The 24,327-nt window shown below is 47.6% G+C and overlaps 2 long non-coding RNA genes across 2 annotated transcripts in view; one reads left to right on the forward strand and one right to left on the reverse strand.

Annotated features, from left to right (window-relative positions):
• LOC116967086 lies at positions 1-14,670 on the forward strand. The gene is made up of 3 exons (XR_004410135.1): positions 1-94; positions 12,325-12,327; positions 14,660-14,670. It is a non-coding gene; the product is annotated as an uncharacterized LOC116967086 (long non-coding RNA).
• Positions 1,368-24,327, reverse strand: part of LOC116967081 — a 27,872-nt gene continuing 4,912 nt past the window's right edge. The window contains exons 2-4 of the long non-coding RNA XR_004410130.1: positions 5,211-5,288; positions 4,448-4,594; positions 1,368-1,860 (exon numbers count right to left, since the gene is read on the reverse strand). This is a non-coding gene — a long non-coding RNA (uncharacterized LOC116967081). The remainder of the gene's footprint in view (positions 1,861-4,447; positions 4,595-5,210; positions 5,289-24,327) is intronic.

A 24,327-nucleotide genomic window follows, 5' to 3' on the forward strand; every position in this document is an offset into this window, starting at 1 on the left:
AAGGCAAGTCAAGTCTATTTGTCACATACACATACAAGATGTGCAGTAAAATGAAAGTGGCAATGCCTGCGGGTTGTGCAAAACAACGGAACAGGTGTTCCTGAATGTATATTGTCATTTACCACTACTTCTACTAATGCAAGGGCATTCGTTGGCCTTACCCTATATACCCAACCCTGGTTCCGCAAATCCTGTCATGCCACCCCCCTTTTTGAAAAGCTTCGTACGGGCCTGATTACTAGTTGTACTATTAATTTGTCTGTTGAGATGCTTATGGTCTTTCGTATGTACTCGGCAAAATGGAATAAGGCTGAATGATGTTTAATATAAATATATGTATTAAATGGATTCCTGGGCTAAGTTTACACTTACATTTAGTCTCAAAGCAGGCTTTTCTCCAGTAGATTTGCAGAAAGATAAGCCCAGTGCTGTGTATTAAGACAATGACTTGCACTCAAATGACTCGGTATTGAGCTAGCCCAGAATCCCCAGGTTGCTGTATATTGAGATAATGACCGATTACTTTGAAATGAGTCTAGCATTTGACGAGAGGAAGCCCAGATTAATCCCAGTAAGGGGTATTGAGACAATGTGCGATGCCTTTGTGGTAGGCAGTGACTGATGACTTTGATATGCAAGTATCTTGTACCAAATGTCCAATGCCTTTGATATGTAAAGTCTTTGTACCACATGACAAGATGCCTTTGATGCAACTGATGTGACGAGACAACTCAGGCGCATCACTGTACCTCTGACCATGACTAATGTTTTTGGAATGTGCCAAGGTGACAAAATAAAAGTATTTACCATGTAATTCTGTGTTCAGGGAAGTGGAGAGAGGACAGCCAAGGGTCTGTGTTGCTCCCTTGGCTGGGGTTCCTTGCCACTTCCATCGGACGATAATTAGTAAAGTTTTGAACTGGTCTACCAACCGTATTGTGAGTTGTCTGTTTATTAAGAAGCAAACCTGCTTGTTTTATTAGAACCAGGGGCCACAGTCTTAGAATAAAGGGAATGCCATTTAAGACTGAGGTGAGAAAAAAAAAAAATTTTCACCCAGAGTTGTGAATTTGTGGAATTCCCTGCCACAGAGGGCAGTGGAGGCCAAGTCACTGGATGGATTTAAGAGAGAGTTAGATAGAGCTCTAGGGGATAGTGGAGTCAAGGGATATGGGGAGAAGGCAGGCACGGGTTATTGATAGGGAACGATCAGCCATGATCACAATGAATGGCGGTGCTGGCTCGAAGGGTTGAATGGCACCTTCCTGCACCTATTTTCTATGTTTCTAAGTTAAACTTTTTCACATAGAAGTAAAACCTTCAGTGGTGCAAAGCCGAATTGGCAAATTAACAATATTGTACAACCTGGGTGATTGATGTAAACTCAGCAACGTGATTAACATATTGATCTAATTAACATTATCAAAAGCCATGGTCTTTGTGTATATTACGAGCAGACCTGATGATTAACACATTGATCTACTTCACATCATCAAAAGTCATCATCTTAGTGTATAAATATCCTGCTAAGCCGACTAACATTGAAAATATGATCACAACCTTTGACTGAGACACATCTCCTCTTGCGCAAGTAAAATAAACCAATAGCTGACGGTTAATGATTTGAGTCCTTGAGTCTTTTTACGGATCGAGACCGACAGGCAACGTAAATCTCATTCCAGAAGAAAATTCTGCTCACCGTCTCCGTTGCGATGGCCACGCAGAGTGCCCTGGGAGGAGGACAAGGGATTGACAACACTGCTCGGGTGTTGGTGAAGGATCTCAGCAATGGAAACCTTTCCTGACTCGTCCCGTCGATGGAACAAGAAGCTGCGTTGAGATCGAGGTCCTGTGTGGAATCTGGATGAGCAAGCACCAAGTGACGGTCAGGCTGAGGGCTTGTAGATCAAGGAGCCATCACCCACCCCCTCAGTGTTTGACCTCGGAGGGACCCAAGCATATACGGTGTTGGTGGGACAGCCCAGTGTGTCCCACCTGCAACACACCGGGCATGCGGTGGACGGCTCGGCTGAAACTCAGATGTACAAGGTCACAGGGTGCAGAGCAACTTCAGGGCTCGAAATTAACAGTTGCCCGGGTGCCATTGACCACTCAAAGCGCCACCGGGCAACCTAAACACCGAGTCATTTTGCCCGGCTTGGCAACCAGATACTGGTTTGTACCAAAGATAGACAAAATAAACTGGAGTAACTCCACGGGTCAGGCAGCATCTCTGGAGAAAAGGAACACAACGTTTTGTGTCGGCGGTGACGGCTGTATTGCGTGGGAAAGATACTAGGTGCGGGGTGACGAAGGGTCGCAGCGAATGACGGGCCCCGAGCAGCGGCTTCATCTCCTCCTCCTCCCGCCCGCCCTGATAAGGGTCGCTGCCTGCAAACTCACGAGCAGCGCTTTAAAAAAACTCTCTTGCCCGCTGAGACCGGGAGGACGGAGGGAGGGGGATGCCTCGATGTGCACGAGGGTTTTTTTTTTTTTTAAGCGGCGCTAGCGGGTTTGCAAGCAGGAGGAGGAGGAGATAAAGCCGCTATCGCGGTCGCGGCCGGTGCTGTTCGGAACCCGTCATTCGCTCCGACAAGTCTGAAGCAACTGCACCATAGATCCTATAGCTATAGGATCTTTGAGCTGCACCACTGGGCCCCGCACCTTGCTGTTGGCTGGCGGAGGAGGGAGGCGGTGGCGAGGAGTTCCCCACGGCCAAGGCAGCGGGGCGATGTTGTCCGAGGAGTGCTGACCTTCCTTCCTCCCCACCTCGCCCCCGTCCCCCCCCCTCTCTCTCTCTCTCTCTCTCGCTTGTAAGCCCCCTCCAACCCCCCCACCCCCTTATCCTGGGACCTCTCCTCTACATCCGGCACTGATCCCCATTCCCGCCTCTATTCAGTCCTCATTGACATCCCCTGTGCTCCCCTCCCCATCTCCCCCCCCCCCCAATCTATTCATCATGCGCTGATCACCCTATCCATCTCGCATTGATCCTCCTGCCACCCCCCCCATCCATCCTGCACTGGGTCCCCAATTCACCCTGTACTTACCCCTTTCCCATCCATCCTGCACTTCTCCTCCATCCATCCTGTACTGATCCCCCATCCATCCTGTACTAATCCACGCATTCATCCCATACTGACCCACTCTCCATTTACCCTGCACCTTCCCCCATTCATCCTGTAGTGATTCCCCATTCATCCTGCAGACCTTCCGATCCACACTGTACTGACCCCCCCCCCTCCTATTCATCCTGCGCTGATCTCCCCCCCCATCCATCCTGTACTGATCCTCCCATTCAAGAAGAATGAGGGGAACAGTCTGAAGAAGGGTCTCGACCCGAAACGTTGCCTATTTCCTTCGCTCCATAGATGCTGCCTCACCTACTGAGTTTCTCCAGCAATTTTGTCTACCCCCAACCATCCCGTACTGAACCTCCGCCCCCCCCATTCAACACCACTGAAATCCCCCGTGCTCTCCCCTCACAATTTTATCTACACCAACCTACACGTACTAATTCACCTGCCTCAATCCATCTATTCTGCACCGACTGCCTTCTAACCCCCCCCCCCCCGCCCGCCATCTATCCACCCGGTACTGATTCACACACACCCCATTCCCTGACCCTATTGTCTTGGAAATGTCTTCAGAGCGAATATTGACCATGTTTGATAACGGAATGCAATCAAATGTTATTCCCAATGTTATTATTTGTTTGGAAGTGGAAAGAACTAATTTTGTTTGGGAGTGGAAAGAACTAATAGAAATTGCATTAATTGCAATGTTTAAAAAGAGCTGAGATACTGTCTTATAATTTTGCTGCATGTCATTGTGGGATATTATCATGTCTTGATTGGTGAATGTTTAGTTTGTGACTTTATTTGAAGCAGAAATAATATGTGAATGCTTCATTGAGTATAATTCGTGCGCGCTTCGTCCGAGCACATTATCGCACGCGCCATGCAAGCCATCTTAAGTGACCACCTAAACTGTCATTTGGCAACCTAAAAAGCTGCCAAGGTTGCCCGGCTGGCAACAGGGAAAAAAAGTTAAGCGAGAGCCCTGAAGTTGCTCACCTGGCCTAGCCTTTCCCCTCCACCAGCCAGCCAGCCGCTTGCTGCCTCTCCTCCTCAGCCTTAAACCTGGCTCGTGACAAATCCACAAAGGCGGCCGGCCTTGTCATGACCCACCCAGACACACTGGCAACGGTGCAAGCCCGGCAAACCTCCAGAGCCAGTATCCCACCGCCGCAGACAGACAGACGCCTTGCCAATACACCGCAGTGCGCCGGCCGCCCTCCCGTCCACGCTCCCAGAACGTGCGGCCAGGGCTTCTGTCGGGGGGACGGGTGCGCCACATTGACCAAACCATGGCTCGCCCTCCGGCCGCTCACTGGGTCGAAGGCGCTAAATTCACCCCTGCCCCCGTCAGAGTCAGTGAGTCCTACCTTAGCGGTGTGGTACTCGCTGTGGTTGACATGCAGCTCAGTCTCTTCTCTTCAGACCGACGTCACCCCGATTCTAGTGACTTGATTGGCAGAGCCAGCAATTGCGACTTGGATCAAAATGCTCTTTTCCCTTTAAAATATCCATTGCTGAAATCATTAAAAGAAAACCTATTTTTTACTCCATTGCGCCCACAGAAATTAGAATTAGAATTAGATCCTTTATTTGTCATTCAGACCTTACGGTCTGAACGAAATGTCGAAACACCCCTAATATTCGGCACTTATTTGAATTAGTTGCAATGAGGTAGGTTGGGAGATTGGGATTGCACCCTTAACTTGGCAGAGTCCATTGTGTCGTCTGATAACAGCGTCAACTGTAAAAGTCAAAGAGTACAAACTCAGTGCACTATCTGAGGCCCTGTGCAGTCAGAGCCTGCCTGTGTCTCACAATACAGGCAAGCCAGTCTCAGCCATTGAACCAATGTAATGAACAGAGGTGTGAATGACTGCACCTCATCCTTCAGCTACAAAAACTGCCAAGCACACCTATGTTGCTTTCAGTGTACTTTGCCATTGGATTATTTTCACTCTCTTTCCAAAAACTTCTATCAAAATCTGGAGTTTACAGCTAACAGCTAAATGCAGGTTAAACTTTGCATCAAACTACAGTGAATTATGTGGTGCCCTGAGGCTTCTCAGAGCAACTTGTAAACTGAATACAAGCCATCCTGTTAAAAGACATCTTTCACAAAACTTTGCTGACCTGGCCTTGTCTTTTCCCTCCATCAGCAGCTTCTGGCTCTCGTCCTCAGCTGTACACTTGGCTTGTGAAACCCAACTCCTGGGAGAGATGAAAGACAACAGGGAAATTATCATCAAACATGCAGTTAAGGGGAAAGAACAGAGTGGTCATGGGCAAACAACAATATTTATTGGAGGCACATCGACCCTGATGTAAAACTGAACACTGCACTTAGTTGACAAAGCCCATTTAGAAGGAAACACTGAAGGAAATTGGAGACATGTCAGAATGCCGCAAAAAATCTTGCCACATTATCAGAAACAATTAGAATATTCGAGGGGGAGATAGAAAATGTTGCGATTAAGTATCTCCGCACACTAACACTATCCTACACACACGAGGGACAATTTACATTGATACCAAGCCAATTAGCCTACAAACCTGTACGTCTTTGGAGTGTGGGAGAAAACCGGAACTTCCCAGAGAAAACCCACTCAGGTCACAGCGAGAACGTACAAACTCCACATCAGAAACAATTAGAATACCCGAGGGGGTATAGAAGCACGAGCGAGAAAATTCTACAATCTCCCCAAAATACACAAACACCTGGACAGAACCTGGGGAAATACGTCCAAGAAGGCCCATTGTATGTGACTGTGGTAGTGAATCCTATCGGGTAGCAGAATACATTAACTCCTTTCTTAATCCACTGGCACAGCAGCACCAGACCACGGCACACTCCCTGACTGTGCCCCCTGATGCCATACACTTACCATGGATTGTGTTGTACTTCCGGTGGCGCTGGTGACAGCAGCCTCCACCTACAGCCCGGTATCTTTTTATTTTTTTGTTTATTTACTTATGTAAAAGTGTGTTTTTTTGTGTTTTTTTTGTGTTTTGATGTGGGGAAGAGGGCACGGTGCGGGGGATACCGTCCTTCAGCCGCTTCCTGGTGAAGACGCGACTATTATTCGAGTCGCGTCCTCGCTCCCCCCCCCCCCCCCCCCCAGCGGCCTACCTACTGGATTGGCGTGGACTTTCCTGCCAGGATCGACCAGAGCTCCAGCAGCGGCGGGACAGCGCTGTAACATCGCGAGGCTGGCGATGCCTTACCGGGGGTCGCCGTCTGGAGCCCGGAGTGCTGGACCTGTGGCACCGACATCATGGAGCTGCGGTTTGCGGAGCTCCCAACGCGGGCGGCGCTGATGGACAGCGCGGGGTCCTGCGACTCTGCCCGGCTCGGCCTGCGGACACGGGAGCTGCGGACCACGGCTGCGGGAGACGGCTGATCAGGAGGTCCGGGCCGCTGAGGAGGAGGATGTTCACCGTCGGGGTTCGGCGTCGGCGTTCCACCAGCCCGGCGTGAGGGCCTGGACATCGGGCCACCCGGGGCAGCGACTGCGGGTGCTAGGAAGGCCTCGACCACGAGTGAACATCTGGGAAGAACGGAGGGGAGGCTGGCTGGACTATGGTGCCTTCCTCACCTTGGTGCCACTGTGTTATGTTGTGTCGTGGACTTTCAGTGTTTGTGCTTTTTTTTTTAATTCTATTTTCTTTTTAATATGTTTTATTATTTATTATTATTTATTTATTTTTATTTTTTATTTTTATGATACTGCCTGTAAGGGAAATTCATTTTGTTGTCTCTAACTGAGACAATGACAATAAATTTGAATACAATACAATATCGAAGCCCGTCCACAAACAGAACAGACAGGAACATACAACAGTGAAAAATATCTCAGAGAAAAACACTGACCCTGACAGACAAGACGAGGCTTTGGTCCAGAAGTGGCCCAGCGAATCAATGTCCTCCCCCCCCTCACCCCCCTCTCCTCCTCCCCCCCCCCCCCCATCTCCTGTCTGTCCCCCCCCCCCTCTCCTCCCCCCCTTTTTCTCCCCCTCCATCCCCTCCCCCACCGTCCCTCCCCTAAACCCCCCTCCCCTCCACACACCCCTACCACCCTCCCCTTCCCCTCATCTCACCCCCTCTCAGCACACCCTCTCTCCCCCCTCCTCCTCCCCCTCCCCCGTCTCTCTTTCCCCTCCATTACCTCCCCCACCCTCCCTCCCTCCCCTAAACCCCCTCCCCTCCACACCCCCTACCCTCTTCCGTCCACCCTCCCTCCCCCTCCCAGCTCCCCACCTCTCCCCCTCACCCCCCTCTCAGCACTCCCTCTCTCCCCCTCACTCTCACCCTCTCTCTCTCCTCCCATCCTCCCCCACCTTTCCCCCCTCACCCACCCTCCCTCTTCTCCTCCTCTCCACCCCCCTATCCCTCTTGCCCCTCTCTCTGTGTCTCTGCCCCTTCTCTCTCTGCCCTCACTCTCTCTAGATGTGACTGCAAGTTTGGGGCTATGTGTCAGTAGATAGGGTGGTTATGGGGTAAAAGGAGCAAATTAATTATATTAATATAATATCAAGGGGGGTAATTAGCGTGAGTGCGGGGGGGGGGGGGGGGGGATAGTTAGTGTGTGTGACGCTGCATGCCGCCTCCCCCCACAACCGCATGTTGGGGGAACAGACCCAACGGGTCTGCACTTGGTCTAGTACCATAATATAAATATATACACACATGAATTAATAAACTGATAAAAGTGCAAATAACAGAAAATGGGTTATTCATAATCAGTTTTGTCCGAGCCAGGTTTAATAGCCTGATGGGTGTGGGGAAGTAGCTATTCCTGAACCTGGTTGTTGCAGTCTTCAGGCTCCTGTACCTTCTACCTAAAGGTAGCAGGGAGATGAGTGTGTGGCCAGGATGCTGTGGGTCTTTGATGATACTGCCAGACTTTTAGAGGCAGCGACTGCGACTCTTCTAGGTCCTACTGCCCCCCCTCCTACAGGGCACCTCAGTAATGATTCCACTGGGCCTTCCCCATCCCCTTCTTTTCACCAGGTTACTCCAAGCACCTCCCACCCATACACTAGACCTCACGCTCCCCCTCTTCATTGAACCCTCACCATCCCCCACAGCACCTCGCCTCTACCTCTGTACACTCCCTGCCCTTCTCTGGCCTCAACAGTGGTTATGAGGGATTTCAGTATGCAGGTACACTGGGAAAATCAAGCAGGTACTGAATACCACGAGAAGGAATTTATCCGCTGCCCACGAAATGGCTTCTGAGAGCAGCTCGCAGTCGAAGCTAACAGAAGCTACAGAAGCTAATTAACCAACGTCTTAACCGCACGTCTTTGGAATGTGGGAAGAAACCGGAGCACCCAGGGAAAACAGGGAGAACGTGCTAATTCCGTACAGACAGCACCTGTAGTCGGGATCTCTGGCACTGTGAGGCAGCAACTCTGCCACTGCACCTCCCTTTGGTAGAAGGAATAAAGGCATAGACAATTTTCTTCATGGGGAAAGACAAAAAAGACAGCCAGAACTATCAAGGACCCACACCACCTTGGCCATTCTCTCATTACTCCTGCCATGGGGAAGGTGGGATAGGAGTCTGGAAACCGTAAACTCACTATTCAGGAACAGCTTCTTCCCAACAACCATCATGCTCTTGAACACTACTACAAGGCTGCCAACATTGGATGAGAGTTTAGAGTGAGAAATTGCGAGGGAGCGCAGCGACCGAGGAGAGGAGAGTGTGGGAGGCAGGTGTCCCCCCCTCCCACGGTAGGGAGCATGCATTTTTCAGCTTGAAATTGTGCAATCTGGTGCATACTGTAGCAAGTCTTTTAAATTACAATTGAATGCAACATTTATGCTTCAAATTGGATTTGGTATGAATCATTACGCCAAATTACATTCCTAATAATATTCCACAGTAAAGCCAGGCTCTGATCAACAGGTGCAGCACATGAATTACCTTAGTATATTCATGTATGGAATTCAGATTATAATTCATGTTGTTATGCATATATATAGAGAAACAAAAACATAGAAACAAGGCAAGAGGAGTCAGACTTCCACAACTGTTCTGCACAAATAAATCAATCAACCATACCCTTTGACTATAGAAACAAGACAAAAATAGAAACATAGAAAATAGGTGCAGGATGAGGCCATTCGGCCCTGCGAGCCAGCACCTCCATTCATTGTGATCATGGCTGATCGTCCCCTATCAATAACCCGTGCCTGCCTTCTCCCCATATCCCTTGACTCCACTAGCCCCTAGAGCTCTATCTAGCTCTCTCTTAAATCCATCCAGTGACTTGGCCTCCACTGCCCTCTGTGGCAGGGAATTCCTTAAATTCACAACTCTCTGGGTGAAAACGTTTTTTTCTCACCTCAGTCTTAAATGACCTCCCCTTTATTCTAAGACTGTGGCCCCTGGTTCTGGACTTGCCCAACATTGGGATCATTTTTCCTGCATCTAGCTTGGCCAGTCCTTTTATAATTTTATATGTTTCTATAAGATCCCCCCCTCATCCTTCTAAACTCCAGTGAATACAAGCCTAGTCTTTTCAATCTTTCCTCATATGACAGTCCTGCCATCCCAGGGATCAATCTCGTGAACCTACGCTGCACTGCCTCAATCACAAGGATGTCCTTCCTCAAATTAGGAGACCAAAACACTGCACAATACTCTAGATGTGGTCTCACCAGAGCCCAATACAACTGCAGAAGAACCTCTTTACTCCTATAATGAAATCCTCTTGTTATGAAGGCCAACATTCCATTAGCTTTCTTCACTGCCTGCTGTACCTGCACGCCAACTTTCAGTGACCGGTGCACAAGGACACCCAGGTCTCGCTGCACCTCCCCCTTGCCGAACCTAACCCCATTGAGATAATAATCTGTCCCTTTGTTTTTGCCGTCAAAGTGGATAACCTCACATTTATCTATATTATACTGCATCTGCCACACATCTGCCCACTCACTCAACCTGTCCAGGTCACCCTGCAACCTTCTAACATCCTCTTCACAGTTCACACTGCTACCCAGCTTTGTGTCATCCACAAACTTGCTAGTGTTGCTCCTAATTCCCTCTTCCAAATCATTAATATATATGGTAAACAGTTGCGGCCCCAACACCGAGCCTTGCGGCACTCCACTTGCCACTGCCTGCCATTCTGAAAAGGACCCGTTCACTCCTACTCTTTGCTTCAGGTCAGCCAACCAATTATCTATCCATGTCAACACCCTACCCCCAAGACCATGTGCTCTAATTTAAGCACCAGTCTCCCATGCGGGACCTTATCAAAGGCTTTCTGAAAGTCTAGATACACTACATCCACTGGCACCCCATTCATCCATTTTACTTGTCACATCCTCAAAAAATTCCAGAAGATTAGTCAAGCATGATTTCCTTTTCATAAATCCATGTTGACTTGGATTAATCCTTTTACTGCTATCTAAATGCCCCATTATTACCTCTTTAATATTGACTCCAGCATCTTTCCCACCACCGAAATCAAGCTAACTGGTCTGTAATTCCCCGTTTTCTCTCTCGCTCCTTTCATGAAAAGTGGGATAACATTAGCTATCCTCTAATCCACAGAAACTGATCCTGAATCTATTGAATATTTGAAAATGGTCACCAATGCGACCACTATTTCTAGAGCCACCTCCCTGAGGACCCTGGGATGCAGACCATCAGGCCCAGGGGATTTATCATCCTTCAGTCCCATTAGCCTACCCAATACTATTTCTCGCCTAATGAAAATTTATTTCAGTTCCTCTACCCCCTTAGATCCTCTGCCCCCCAGTATATCTGGAAGATTGTTTGTCTTCCTTATTGAAGACAGATCCAAAGTACCTATTCAACTCTTCTGCCATTTCCTTGTTGCCCATAATAATTTCACCCGTGTCTGCCTTCAAGGGACCCACATTTGACGTTGCTACTCTTTTTCCCTTAACATATCTAAAGAAGCTTTTGCTGTTATATTCCTGGCCAGCTTCCCTCCGTACATCTTTTCAGCACGTATTGCCCGTTTTGTTTCCTTCTGTTGTCCTATGAAAGTTTCCCAATCCTTTGGCTTCCGGCTACAGAGTTGACGTGGATAAGCTTTTCCCACTGAGAGTAGGGAAGATTCAAACAAGGGGACAAGACTTGAGAATTAAGGGACAGAAGTTTAGGGGTAACATGAGGGGGAACTTCTTTACTCAGAGAGTGGTGGCTGTGTGGAATGAGCTTCCAGTGAAGGTGGTGGAGGCAGGTTCGTTTTTATCATTTAAAAATAAATTGGATAGTTATATGGACGGGAAAGGAATGGAGGGTTATGGTCTGAGCGCAGGTATATGGGACTAGGGGAGAATACGTGTTCGGCACGGACTAGAAGGGTCGAGATGGCCTGTTTCCGTGCTGTAATTGTTATATGGTTATATACTCTTTGCTGTGTTATACATATTTTCTTTTAGTTTTATTCGATCCCTAACTTCTCTTGTCAACCACGGTGGCCTCCTACTCCCGTTAGAATCTTTCTTCCTTTTTGGAGTGAAATGATCCTGCATCTTCTGAATTATTGCAATAAATTCCTGCCTGTTCCATTCCTGCTAGGATCCCTTTCCAGTCTACCTTGGCCAGCTCCCCTCTCATGCCTTCAAAGTCCCCTTTGTTCAACTGTATCACTGCCACTTCCGATTTAACATTCTCCTTCTCAAATTGTAGATTAAAACTAATCATATTATGATCACTACCTCCAAGCGGTTCCTTTACCTCGAGTTCTCATATCAAATTTGGTTCATTGGACAACACTAAATCCAGAATTGCCTTTTCTCTGGTCGGCTCCATTACAAGCTGCTCTAAGAATCCATCTCGGAGGCATTCTACAAACTCTCTTTCTTGGGGTCCTGAACCAACCTGATTTTCCCAGTCTACCTGCATATTGAAATCCCCCATCACCACAGTGGTGTTACCTTTGTTACATGCCAGTTACACTCCTGCTGCAACTTACACCCTACATCCGGGCTACTATTTGGGGGTCTGTAGACAACACCAATTAGTGTCTTCTTGCCTTTTACAATTCCTCAACTTAATCCACATATTCAACCGTACAAGGTACATGGAAACAGGCCCTTCGGCCCACAAAGTCCACATCCACCAGCAATCTACCATACACAAGTTGTATCCTACACACCAGGGACAATTTACAGAAGCCAATTAACCTGCAAACCTGCACTTCTTTCGGATGTGGGAGAAACCGGAATATCCAGAGAAAACCATGTGGTCATAAGGAGAATGTACAAATACTGTACAGACAGCACCCGTAGTCAGGATCAAATCTGGGTCTGTGGTGCTGCAAGCAGCAACTCTACCACTACGCCACCGTGCCACCCCATTAAATTATTTTTTCTGTAATATATTTATTATGGTGTCACATCAATAAAGATGAACACATGATTCTGATTTCTGCCCTTAGTTGGATAACACACATCTCCAGTCATTGTGTTTTATGCTTGGTTTTCAACTTCTTCAGTCTGAAGGTTTCGGCCCGAAACATCACCTATTCTTTCACTCCAAAGATGCTGCCTATCCCGCTGAGTTATTCCAGCTTTTAGTGTCTATCTTCAGTTTAAACCACCATCTGCAGTTCCTTCCGACACACTCTGTTAAGCGAAACAGGTCCTATTCTCATTTTATTCACCTCAACTAAGTATTTTCTTCACCTGTGTGCTGCAGAGAATATAATCCGTTATCAAATCTTCCTTCAAAGTGAAAAAAAAAATTCCAGCCTTGCCAACATGTTCAGAAATCGCCCTTGGATCCTCTCGAGTAATTGCACCCTTTCTACAGTGTGTCATCGTCTTACAGCATGGAAACAGGCCCTTCATCCCAACTTGTCCATGCAGATGAAGATGTCCCATCTAAACTAGTCCCATTTATCTGCATTTGGCCAATATCCCTTTAAACCTTGTGTGTGCGCCAGTGTGTGTGTACGGGTGTGTGTTAGGTTGTGTGTGAGAGTGTGTGTCAGTGAAGCGGTGACACCACCCGGAGTGAGCGGAGACTTGGCGATGTCCGGGGAGCATTTCCCCCTCTTTCCCCGGGAATGTGGGCAGGCCCAGGTGCTCTGTGTCCAGCTGCGGTCCAGGGGAGGTGAGGGTCAGTGACCCGGGGGCCCGGGGGAGGTGAGGGTCCCTGACCCGGGGGTCGGGCATCGGAAGTGAGCTATAGCCCGAGATTCATCCCCGCGACTGCGGAGGTGGCACCGACGCCCCCACTCACCCGGTCCGCACCTGGCGTGGACAGAGCGGCCGCCGGACACAGAGCCGCCGGAGGTGAGGATGGGAGGTGTGAGCGGTGCCTCGGGGTGGGGGAGGGGGGGGGGGGCGGGGGGCGTTCGGTGCTGGGGCTACCACAGCGTCTCACCTATCACACCATCTGCACAGGAATGTGAATGCAGGCGAGGCAGCATCAATAGAGCGGAAGACAAAAATGCTGGAGAAATGCTTGAGTCTGAAGAAGGGTCAAACTCAGACATAGATGCTGCCTCACCCGCTGAGTTTCTCCCACATTTTTGTCTACATTGCAATTTTAAATAGTATGCGATGGGCTTAAGTCAATTAAATTGCTTGTTCTTTACGGGGAACCCGCCGACAGAAAACTATTCTCATTGGTGAGTGTGGAGGAGTATGACTATAGTTATTTATTTTTATATTTTTTAATGATCTTTTGAGAGCGAGAACTTAAGTCAACAGCGTGAGAATTTGGTCCAATGCGTGGGAGTTGGCAGCCCTGTGTAAACATCTGTTACAGAGAATCAGCACCATACACAGCAGTCCGGCAAAACCCTACTTTCATTTTTCAAAATAAACTTTGCAGAATCACAATGGGGACAATTATAGCTGCTAAAACACCTCTGATTATTCAAACTCCTTGGTTGGGGCCAAAGATCCTATAGCGGAGCTATAGGATCTTTGGTTGGGGCAGTGATTCAAAGGCAGGTCTCAAAGCTTCTGGGAGAGAGAGCCCAGACACCCAACATTACTGTTGTGAGAGCTGCCTCACTGAGTACACAAATAACCCAAATGTTATACCGATGATACCTTCGGGATTCTGACCGGATACGTCACCTATTCCTTTCCTCCAGAGATGCTACCTGACTCGCTGAGTTACTTACTCCCCCTCTCTCTCTCCCTCCCTCCCTAATCTACAAATAAAAGTTACCTATGTTTATAAAACACAAGGTTAAATCAAGCACTGAGCTAGTCTCGAATGAAAAGTTTATCTTATCTGGACCACTCGTGACCCATGATTTACTAGGTGCTTCTAATTAAGCCCAAGCATTTTCCCAAACATTGAACTGTTTCTAAGCCAGCTGCTTGTGGGCACTGTTAGCAGACAACTCCATCTTTGCTGCAAAGCCTCTTTAACCTTTACATTACATTCCAGCCCTGGGAGTTGTCCGTCGACAGAACCCATCTACCTACTCGTCACTGAGTGCACAAGTTAAAGCAGGAATAGTAGAAGGGTCAGTGCCTCTCCCTGCCACTCACCCCACAATACCCTATCTATGCATCTCATCATTTTATATACTTCTCTCAACCATCCACTCAACGTCCGACGTTTCAGAGAAGACAATCCACGTCTATCCAACCTCTCCTATAGCTGAAGCCCTCTAATCCAGACAGCATTCTGGTAAACCTCCTCTGCACCCTCTGCTACACAGCTTGCCTGTAATGGGACGACCAGAACTGCACACAGTACTCCAAATGTGGCATCACCAAAAACATATATATATCTGCATCATGACAGATTCAATACCCCTTGTAATGAAGGCAAGCAGACCATCTACTTTCTTTACCACCCTATCTATTTGTGCTGCCACCTTCAGTGAGTTATGAACTTGGACTACAAGATCCCTCTGCACATCTTTGCTATGAAGGGTCTTGCCATTAACTGTATTCTTTCCCCTAACGTTCAACATCCCAAAGTGCAATACCTCACACTTTGCTCGGGTTTAACTCCATCTGCCTTCTGCCCATTTATGCAGCTGATCTATATCACACTACATCTTCTGACAGCATCTTCTGGCAGCCTTCCTCACTGTCTGTAACTTCTCCAATGTTGGTGTCGTCCGCAAACTTACTCACCATCCCATCTAAATTTATGTCCAAGTCATTTATATGATTCAAACAGCAGAGGTCCCAGCACAATCCCTGCGGAATTCCACTGGTCACAGACCTCCAGTCAGAATATCTTCCTCCCACCACAACCTCTATCTTCTGTGAATAAGCCAGTTCTGAATTCTGTCTTAAGCACACAACCTGCATGGGTATCGGAATCAGGACCTGTTCCCTTTTAGCATGCCCACCCCCACCGTCAGTCTCCGCATCCCAAAGCAGACGTTTCCCAAAGGATTAAGATCTTGTATTCATTGGCGTTTAGAAGGATGAGGGGGATCTTATAGAAACATATAAAATTATAAAATAACTGGATAAACAAGATGCAGGAAAAATGTTCCCAATGCTGGGCGAGTCCAGAAACAGGGGCCACAGTCTTAGATTAAAGGGGATGCCATTTAAAACTGAGGTGAGAAAAACCTTTTTCACCCAGAGTTGTGAATTTGTTGAATTCCCTGCCACAGAGGGCAGTGGAGGCCAAATCACTGGATGGATTTAAGAGCGAGTTAGATAGAGCTCTAGGGGCTAGTGGAGTCAAGGGATATGGGGAGAAGGCAGGCACGGGTTATTGATTTGGGACGATCTGCCATGATCACAATGAATGGCGGTGCTGGCTCGAAGGGCCGAATGGCTTCCTCCTGCACCTAATTTCTATGTTTCTATGATCCTCGGAGCGGATCCATGGGCAGGTTGATGTGGTAATAGTTTGCGGATTTTTATTCTGAATAAAGTTTATTTTTAGAAAAGACTCCGAATGTTATAGTTGTAATAAACCTCATCTTGTAAAAAGAAAAAGATCAGAAGGAAGGGATCAGATCAGAAGTGCTGAGGGACTTGCAGCTTGAGTGGTCCTGAGTCACTGAGTGAGGTTGCCGAGTCTACATGCTGTGTGATTGGGACCGCGCTTCACCCTTCTTCTCTCTGGAGAAGAGGCACATACATTAGTGGCATTTAAGGGATTTGTGGATGGTCCTGTCATGTGATCATGTTCGGATGCATCCACAAGGGTACACGGTTGTTCCTACGTGAGGGCTACTGCCAGTCAGCCGAACACCAAAATGCTCTCCTAATGTTGGAGGAGCTGCCTGATGCCCTCCACCAGCTCAGGAGAGGCACTTCCCCAGGACTGGATGGGCTGATGGTGGAGCTCCTTGGAACCTGTGGAATGGCCTGAGGGGCGATTACAAGAAGGTGCTGAGGGAGAGCCTGGCGACCGGGGACATGGCCCTCTCATGGCACAGGGCAGTTGTAGTCCTGTTGCACAAGAAGACGATCTCCCCTGTCTGACAAATGTCCGTCCGGCCCCTCTCCTCAGCACGGAGTACAAGGGCAAAGGCCAACCATCTGGGCTCCATGTTATACCAAAGTAATGCAACGAGTAAAATATGCTTCTCAGCTAAGAACATAGTTGCCTGCTATAAGCATTGATGGAAGCAGCAGGCTTGCTTAGAAACAGTGCGGACTTTGGAAAATAATTGTGTCAACATTCAATGTGGCATGGTGGCGCTGCGGTAGAGTTGCTGCCTTACAGCGCCGGAGACCCGGGTTCGATCCTGACCACAGGTGCTTGTCTGCACGGAGTTTGTACGTTCTCCCCGTGACCTGCATGTGTTTTCTCCGGGTTCCCCCCACACTCTAAAGATGTACAGGTTTGCAGGGTAACTGGTTTAAGTAAAATTGTATATTGTCCCCAGTGTGTAGGGTGGTGTTAGTGTGCAGGGATCACAGACCCTGTGGGCCAAAGGGCCTGCTTCTGCCCTGTATCATGGGATCTCAGATCATACAGCTAGAGGACAGACAGCAGGAAGACAAGAAAAACTTTTCTTGCCAGAGACGTCCGAGCTGTAACTCAACTAAATAACTCCTGTTCCCATAGCTAATCTAACAAGGGATAGTTGAGTGTAGGTTGGTGAAGAAGCGCAGGATTATTGAGCGTTTGTGCACACTGTGTGTGAGCTGACGGGATTTCACCTGGGACCAGGATCAGAATGGTGCCAGACCCTCGAGTCCCCAGACCTGCCGTCCCGAGAAGAGTCTCCGATGGGAAGAGGCCGGGAGACTCGTTGCGACCAGCAACCACTCACATCAGTGAAGGCGCGAGGAACAGAAGGTTGAGGTTTGTGCTTTTGATTCTTTTTCCTGTATTTTACTATAATGCAGCTCTTTGTTACCTTGAACCTTTTTTGTAACTGTTTAAGAATAAGGGTAGGTCATTTAGGACTGAGATGAGGAAAAACATTTTCACCCAGAGAGTTGTGAATCTGTGGAATTATCTGCCACAGAAGGCAGTACAGGCCAATTCATTGGAGGTTTTGAAGAGAGAGTTAGATATAGCTCTTAGGGATAATGGAATAGAGGGATATGGAGAGAAAGCAAGAACAGTTAGGATGATCAGCCATGATCATATTGAAAGGCTCTTATGCCGAATGGCCTACACCTGCACCTATTTTCTATGTTTCTATGAAATATTCTCCAATCATTGATCTGAATCTTGGAAAACCTGCTTGTATCGTTACATTGATGGTATAGTTGGCAGGATTTGGTGAAATGGTGGACAGAGAAGATTGGAGAGTCAGAACTGAAACATTCAGGGTCTCAGGGTGGACGGACAATGGGAAGGGTTGGTCGCCCAGCGAATGTAAGAAGCGGCACAATGGTGTAGCTGGTGGAGCCAGAGACCCAGGTATAATGCTGACTTCGGGTTATCTCTGTGTAGAGTTTGCATGTTCTCACTGTGATCAAGTGGGTTTCTTCTTGCTGATCCAGTTTCCTCCCACATCCCAAAGATATGCGTGTTTGGAGGTTAAATGGCCTCTGTAAATAGCCCTTAGTGTGTATGGAGTGGTTGAGGAAGTGGGATAACATAGAACTAGTGTGAATGGATGATTGATAAGAACATGGTGGGCCAAAGGGCCTGTTTCTATGCCATATTTCCAAACTAAACTAAATGGGGGTCACCTCAGTATTGGGAGAGAGAGTTGGGGGATAAGCTGGAAAAGCTGCCACACTTCTTGTCCTAGGTGAGGTCCCGTCAGCACATTCACAGTGTGCACACACACTCAATAATCCCGAACTTCTTCCCCAACCCACACTCAACTATCCTTTGTTAGACTAGGTATGGGAACAGGGGTTATTTAGTTGAGCTACATGGGCGGCATTTTATGGGCGGCACGGTGGCATAGCGCCAGAGACCCAAGTTCGATCCTGACTATACGAGTTTGTACATTCTCCCCGTGGCCTGCGTGCGTTTTTTCCAAGATCTTTTTTTGTTTTCTCTCGGCATTGTGCTTTGGGATGTTGAATGTAAGGGGAAGGTATACAGTTAATGGTATGACCCTTAACTGCATGGATGTGCAGAGGGAACTTGGAGTCCAACTTCATAATAAATGAATGAATGAGACAAATCGCAGTGAAATTCCCCCCCCACCCCCACAGCGGTTCCTTCACACCGGGTCCTCCTTTCTTCCGGCAGAGTGTCCTCTGGCTCCGAGGCCTGTCCTCGGCCACCAGCACCCTCGACGACCCACGATGCTCCACCGACCCAAGAGGCTTCCCTGTGGCCTCCTGGGAGGCGTCAGAACTCACTGAAGGTGGCAGCAGAAATAAAATAGGTTCTAAATGAAGACATGTGGTCTGTTTACCTTCATTACAAGGGGCATTGAATATAAGAGTCTGGAAATCATGATGCGGATCTATAGGTTTTTGGTGAGGCCACATTTAGAGTAATGTGTGCAGTTCTGGTCGCCCCATAACAGGAAAGCTGTGTAGGCTTTGGAGAGGGTACAGAGCAGGTTTACCAGAATGCTGTCTGGATTAGAAGGTTTCAGGTACAAGGAGAGGTTGGATAGATTTGGATTGTCTGAAACGTCAGAGGTTGAGGGATGACTTGATAGAAGTATATAAAATGATGAGACGCATAGATAAGGTAGACAGTCAGAACCTTTTTCCAAGGGTGGAATTGTCCCACACCAGCTGTCGACGTGTTCCTGGAGAGAGGCCAATACAGGAAGGACAGCAATCTTCTGACCATGGACTGATATTGTGGGGTGACTGACGGGAACTGTCAGGGAGAGCCACTGACCCTTCTACTATTCCTGTTTTAACTTGTGCACTCAGTGACGAGTAGGTAGATGGGTTCTGTAGACGGACAACTCCCCAGGGGTGGAATGTAATGTAAGGGTTAACCAAAGAGGCTTTGCAGCAAAGATGGAGTTGTCTGCTAACAGCACCACGTGCCTACAAGCAGCTGGCTTAGAAACAGTTTGATGTTTGGGAAAATGCTTGGGCACAATTAGAAGCACCCAGTAAATCATGGGTCACGAGTGGTCCAGATAAGATAAACTTTTCATTCGAGACTAGCTCAGTGCTTGATTTAACCTTGTGTTTTGACCAAGAAGAACAGCTAGTTTTATAAACATAGCTAACTTTTATATGTAGGTTGGGGTAGAATCGCAGCCTTATTGAAGATATGAACACTTAGTCTGTCTTAACATACCTGATATCCCAGTGGTTCAGCACTTCAACTACCCCTCCAATTCCCAATCTGACGTTTCTGTCCTGGGTCTCCTCCATTGTCAGTGAGGCCCAGCGCAAATTGGAGGAACAGTACCTCATATTTGGCTTGTGTAGTTTACACCCCAGCGGTATGAACATTGACTTCTCTAACTTCAGATAGCCCTTGCTTTCCATCTCTGTCCCCTCCCCCCCCCCACCAGTCTTACTGTCTCCAACTACATTCCATCTTTGTCCCGCCCCCTCCCCTGACATCAGTCTGAAGAAGGGTCTCGACCCGAAACGCCACCTATTACCTCTCTCCAGAGATGCTGCCTGACCCACTGAGTGACTCCAGCATTCTGTGTCTCCCTTCGATTTAAACCAGCATCTGCAGTTCTTTCCTACACAATAATCAATGAATTATCAAGTGCTAAAATTATTTACTGATAATTATCTACTGAGTGCAGATAAGTGAACTTTGGAGAATCACAATGGGGACATATTGTAGCTGCCAAGACACCTCTGATTATTCAAACTCCTTTGCTGGGACAGTGATTCAAAGGCAGGTCTAAAAGCTTCCCAACCTGAAGAAGGGTCTTGACCCGAAACGTCACCCTACCTTCTATCCAGAGATGCTGCCTGTTCTGCTGAGTTATTCCAACTATTTGTGTCTATCCTCGGTTTAAAGCAGCATCTGCAGTCCCTTCTTACACATATTACTGTTGTGAGGGCTGACTCTCTGAGTACACAAATACCCCAATTATTGACAGGCATACAAATATCCCCATGGCCGTGTGTGTAGGAAGGAACTGCAGATGCTGGTTTATACCGATGATACCCTCGGGGTTCTGACCCGAGACGCCACCTATTCCTTTCCTCCAGAGATGCTGCCTGACCTGCTGGGTTACTCCAGCATTTTGTTTCTATCCCCATGACCATTCTTGATGTGCCAAGTGACAAATCAGTCTGGTCTGGACATTCCTTCATCTCTATTACAGCAGTGTGAAATATCTTCAGCTGAAGATTACGGGTTTGCTGTAGGTCAATAAACACCCAATTGTCTCAGTAGATACCCTGCCTGTTGGCAAAGCTGTCCTTTAAATTCCAAAATGATTATAGTTTCCAATGTACATGAGAAAAAAATTCTGAATGTTGGTTCTTGTTTGGAATTAATGGCTGCTGCTCCAACACAACCTGTGATGCAATACAAACAGGTTTCGAGGATTGGGATTAATGAATAAGAAAATAACATTCTGGGCTACAAACAACTATCTTTACTACAGTAAAATCCAGTAAAGTACTGATAAAGACACAAACCTCACGCTTGTGTACAGCATTGTGTGCTGTCGGCGACGGCTGGTCTGGAGAAATCCAGGGACCCGGCATCGCGCACATCACGGTCCTCAGTGAAGTCTCTCTCGCTCTCACCAAAGTTAAAGTTCATTCGAAATATGCATGTATTTGTACCTCAATGTATAAATAAAAGTTAGCTATGTTTATAAAACGAGCTGTTCTTCTTAGTCAAAACACAAGGTTAAATCAAGCACTGAGCTAGTCTCGAATGAAAAGTTTATCTTATCTGGACCACTCGTGACCCATGATTTACTGGGTGCTTCTAATTGAGCCCAAGCATTTTCCCAAACATCAAACTGTTTCTAAGCCAGCTGCTTGTGGGCACGTGGTGCTGTTAGCAGACAACTCCATCTTTGCTGCAAAGCCTCTTTAAATTTTACATTACATTCCACCCCTGGGAGTTGTCCGTCGACAGAACCCATCTACCTACTCGTCACTGAGTGCACAAGTTAAAGCAGGAATAGTAGAAGGGTCAGTGCCTCTCCCTGACAGTTCCTGTCAGTCACCCCACAATACCCTATCTATGTGTCTCATCATTTTATATACTTCTCTCAACTCTCCCCTCAACCTCTGATGTTTCTGAGAAGACAATCCATGTCTATCCAACCTCTCCCTGTAGCTGAAGCCCTCTAATCCAGACAGCATTCTGGTAAACCTCCTCTGCACCCTCTCCGACACAGCTTGCCTGTAATGGGACGACCAGAACTGCACACAATACTCAAAATGTGGCCTCACCAAAAACCTATATATCTGAATCATGACTTCCAGACTCTTATATTCAATGCCCCTTGTAATGAAGGCAAGCAGACCATCTACTTTCTTTACCACCCTATCTATTTGTGCTGCCACCTTCAGTGAGTTATGAACTTGGACACCAAGATCCCTCTGCACATCTTTGCTATGAAGGGTCTTGCCATTAACTGTATTCTTTCCTCTTATGTTCAACATCCCAAAGTGCAATATTTCACACTTGCTCGGGTTTAACTCCATCTGCCTTTTCTCTGCCCATTTCTGCAGCTGATATATATCACACTACATCTTCTGACAGCATCTTCTGACAGCCTTCCTCACTGTCTGCAACTTCTCCAATGTTGGTGCCATCCGCAAACTTACTCACCATCCCATCTAAATTTATGTCCAAGTCCTTTATATGATTCAAACAGCAGAGGTCCCAGCACAGATCCCTGCGGAAGTCCACAGGTTACAGGCCTCCAGCCAAAATATCTTCCTCCCACCACAACCTCTATCTTCTGTGAATAAGCCTGTTCTGAATTCTGCCTTAAGCACACAACCTGCATGGGTATCGGAATCAGGACCTGTTCCCTTTTAGCATTGCCCACCCCTGCCGTCAGCCTCCGTATCCCAAAGCAAACTTTTCCCAAAGGATTAGTACTCTGGATCAAAGATTGAAAAGACTAGGCTTGTATTCACTGGAGTTTAGAAGGATGAGGGGGTATCTTATAGAAACATATAACATTATAAAGGGACTGGGCAAGCTAGATGCAGGAAAAATGTTCCCAATGTTGGGCGAGTCCAGAATCAGGGGCCAGTCATAGAATAAAGGGGATGCCATTTAAGACTGAGGTGAGAAAAAACGTTTTCACCCAGAAAGTTGTGAATTTGTGGAATTCCCTGCCACAGAGGGCAGTGGAGGCCAAATCACTGGATGGATTTAAGAGAGAGTTAGATAGAGCTCTAGGAACTAGTGGAATCAAGGGATATGGGGAGAAGGCAGGCACGGGTTGTTGATTTGGGACGATCTGCCATGATCACAATGAATGGCGGTGCTGGCTCGAAGGGCCGAATGGCCTCCTCCTGCACCTAATTTCTATGTTTCTATAATCCTCGGAGCAGACCCATGGGCAGGTTGATGTGGTAATAGTTTGCGGATTTTTATTCTGATTAATGTTTACTTTTGGAAAAAACTCTGAATGTTATAGTTGGAATGAACCTCATCTTGTAAAAAGAAAAAGAGCAGAAGGAAGCGCTGAGGGACTTGCAGCTTGAGTGGTCCTGAGTCACTGAGTGAGGTTGCCGAGTCTACATGCTGTATGATGTGGACCACGCTTTACCCTTCTCTCTGGAGAAAAGGCACATACATTAGTGGCATTTAAGGGACTTGTGGATGGTCCTGTCATGTGATCATGTTCAGATGCATCCAGCGAGGGTACACGGTTGATCATACGTGAGGGCTACCGCCAGTCAGCCGAACACCGAAATGCTCTCCTAATGTTGGAAGAGCTGCCTGATGCCCTCCACCAGCTCAGGAGAGGCACATCCCCAGGACTGGATGGGCTGATGGTGGAGCTCCTTGGAACCTGTGGGATATCCTGAGGGGCGATTACAAGAAGGTGCTGAGGGAGAGCCTGGCGACCAGGGACATGGCCCTCTCATGGCACAGGGCAGTTGTAGTCCTGTTGCCCAAGAAGACGATCTCCCCTGTCTGACAAACGTCCGTCCGGCCCCTCTCCTCAGCACGGAGTACAAGGGCAAAGGCCAATCATCTGAGCTCCATGTTATACCAAAGTAATGCAACAAGTAAAATATGCTAGGTACACAAAAAATCTGGAGAAACTCAGCGGGTGCAGCAGCATCTATGGAGCGAAGGAAATAGGCAACGTTTCGGGCTGAAACCCTTCTTCAGACTTAAGTAAAATATGCTTCTCAGCTCAGAACAGTTGTCTGCTATAAGCATTGATGGAAGCTGTAGGCTTGCTTAGAAACAGTATGGACTTTGGAAAATAATTGTGTTCATTCAGTGTGGCATGGTGGCGCTGCAGTAGAGTTGCTGCCTTACAGCGCCAGAGACCCGGGTTCGATCCTGACCACAGGTGCTAGTCTGCACGGAGTTTTACGTTCTCCCCGTGACCTGCATGTGTTTTCTCCGGGTTCCCCCCACACTCTAAAGATGTACAGGTTTGCAGGGTAATTGGTTTAAGTAAAATTGTAAATTGTCCCCAGTGTGTGAGATAGTGTTAGTGTGCAGGGATCACAGACTCAGTGGGCCAAAGGGCCTGTTTCAGCCCTGTATCTCTAAACTAAACTCGGAAGACCCAGTATATCTTGGGATCTCAGATCATACAGCTCGGGGACAGACAGCAGGAAGACAAGAAAAACGTTTCTTGCCAGGGACGTCCGAGCTGTAGCTCAACTAAATAACTCCTGTTCTCATAGCTAATCTAACAAGGGATAGTTGAGTGTAGGTTGGTGAAGAAGCGCAGGATTATTGAGCGTTTGTGCACACTGTGTGTGAGCTGACGGGATTTCACC

This window comes from Amblyraja radiata, chromosome 38, assembly GCF_010909765.2.
Source record: "Amblyraja radiata isolate CabotCenter1 chromosome 38, sAmbRad1.1.pri, whole genome shotgun sequence".
NCBI lineage: Eukaryota > Metazoa > Chordata > Chondrichthyes > Rajiformes > Rajidae > Amblyraja > Amblyraja radiata.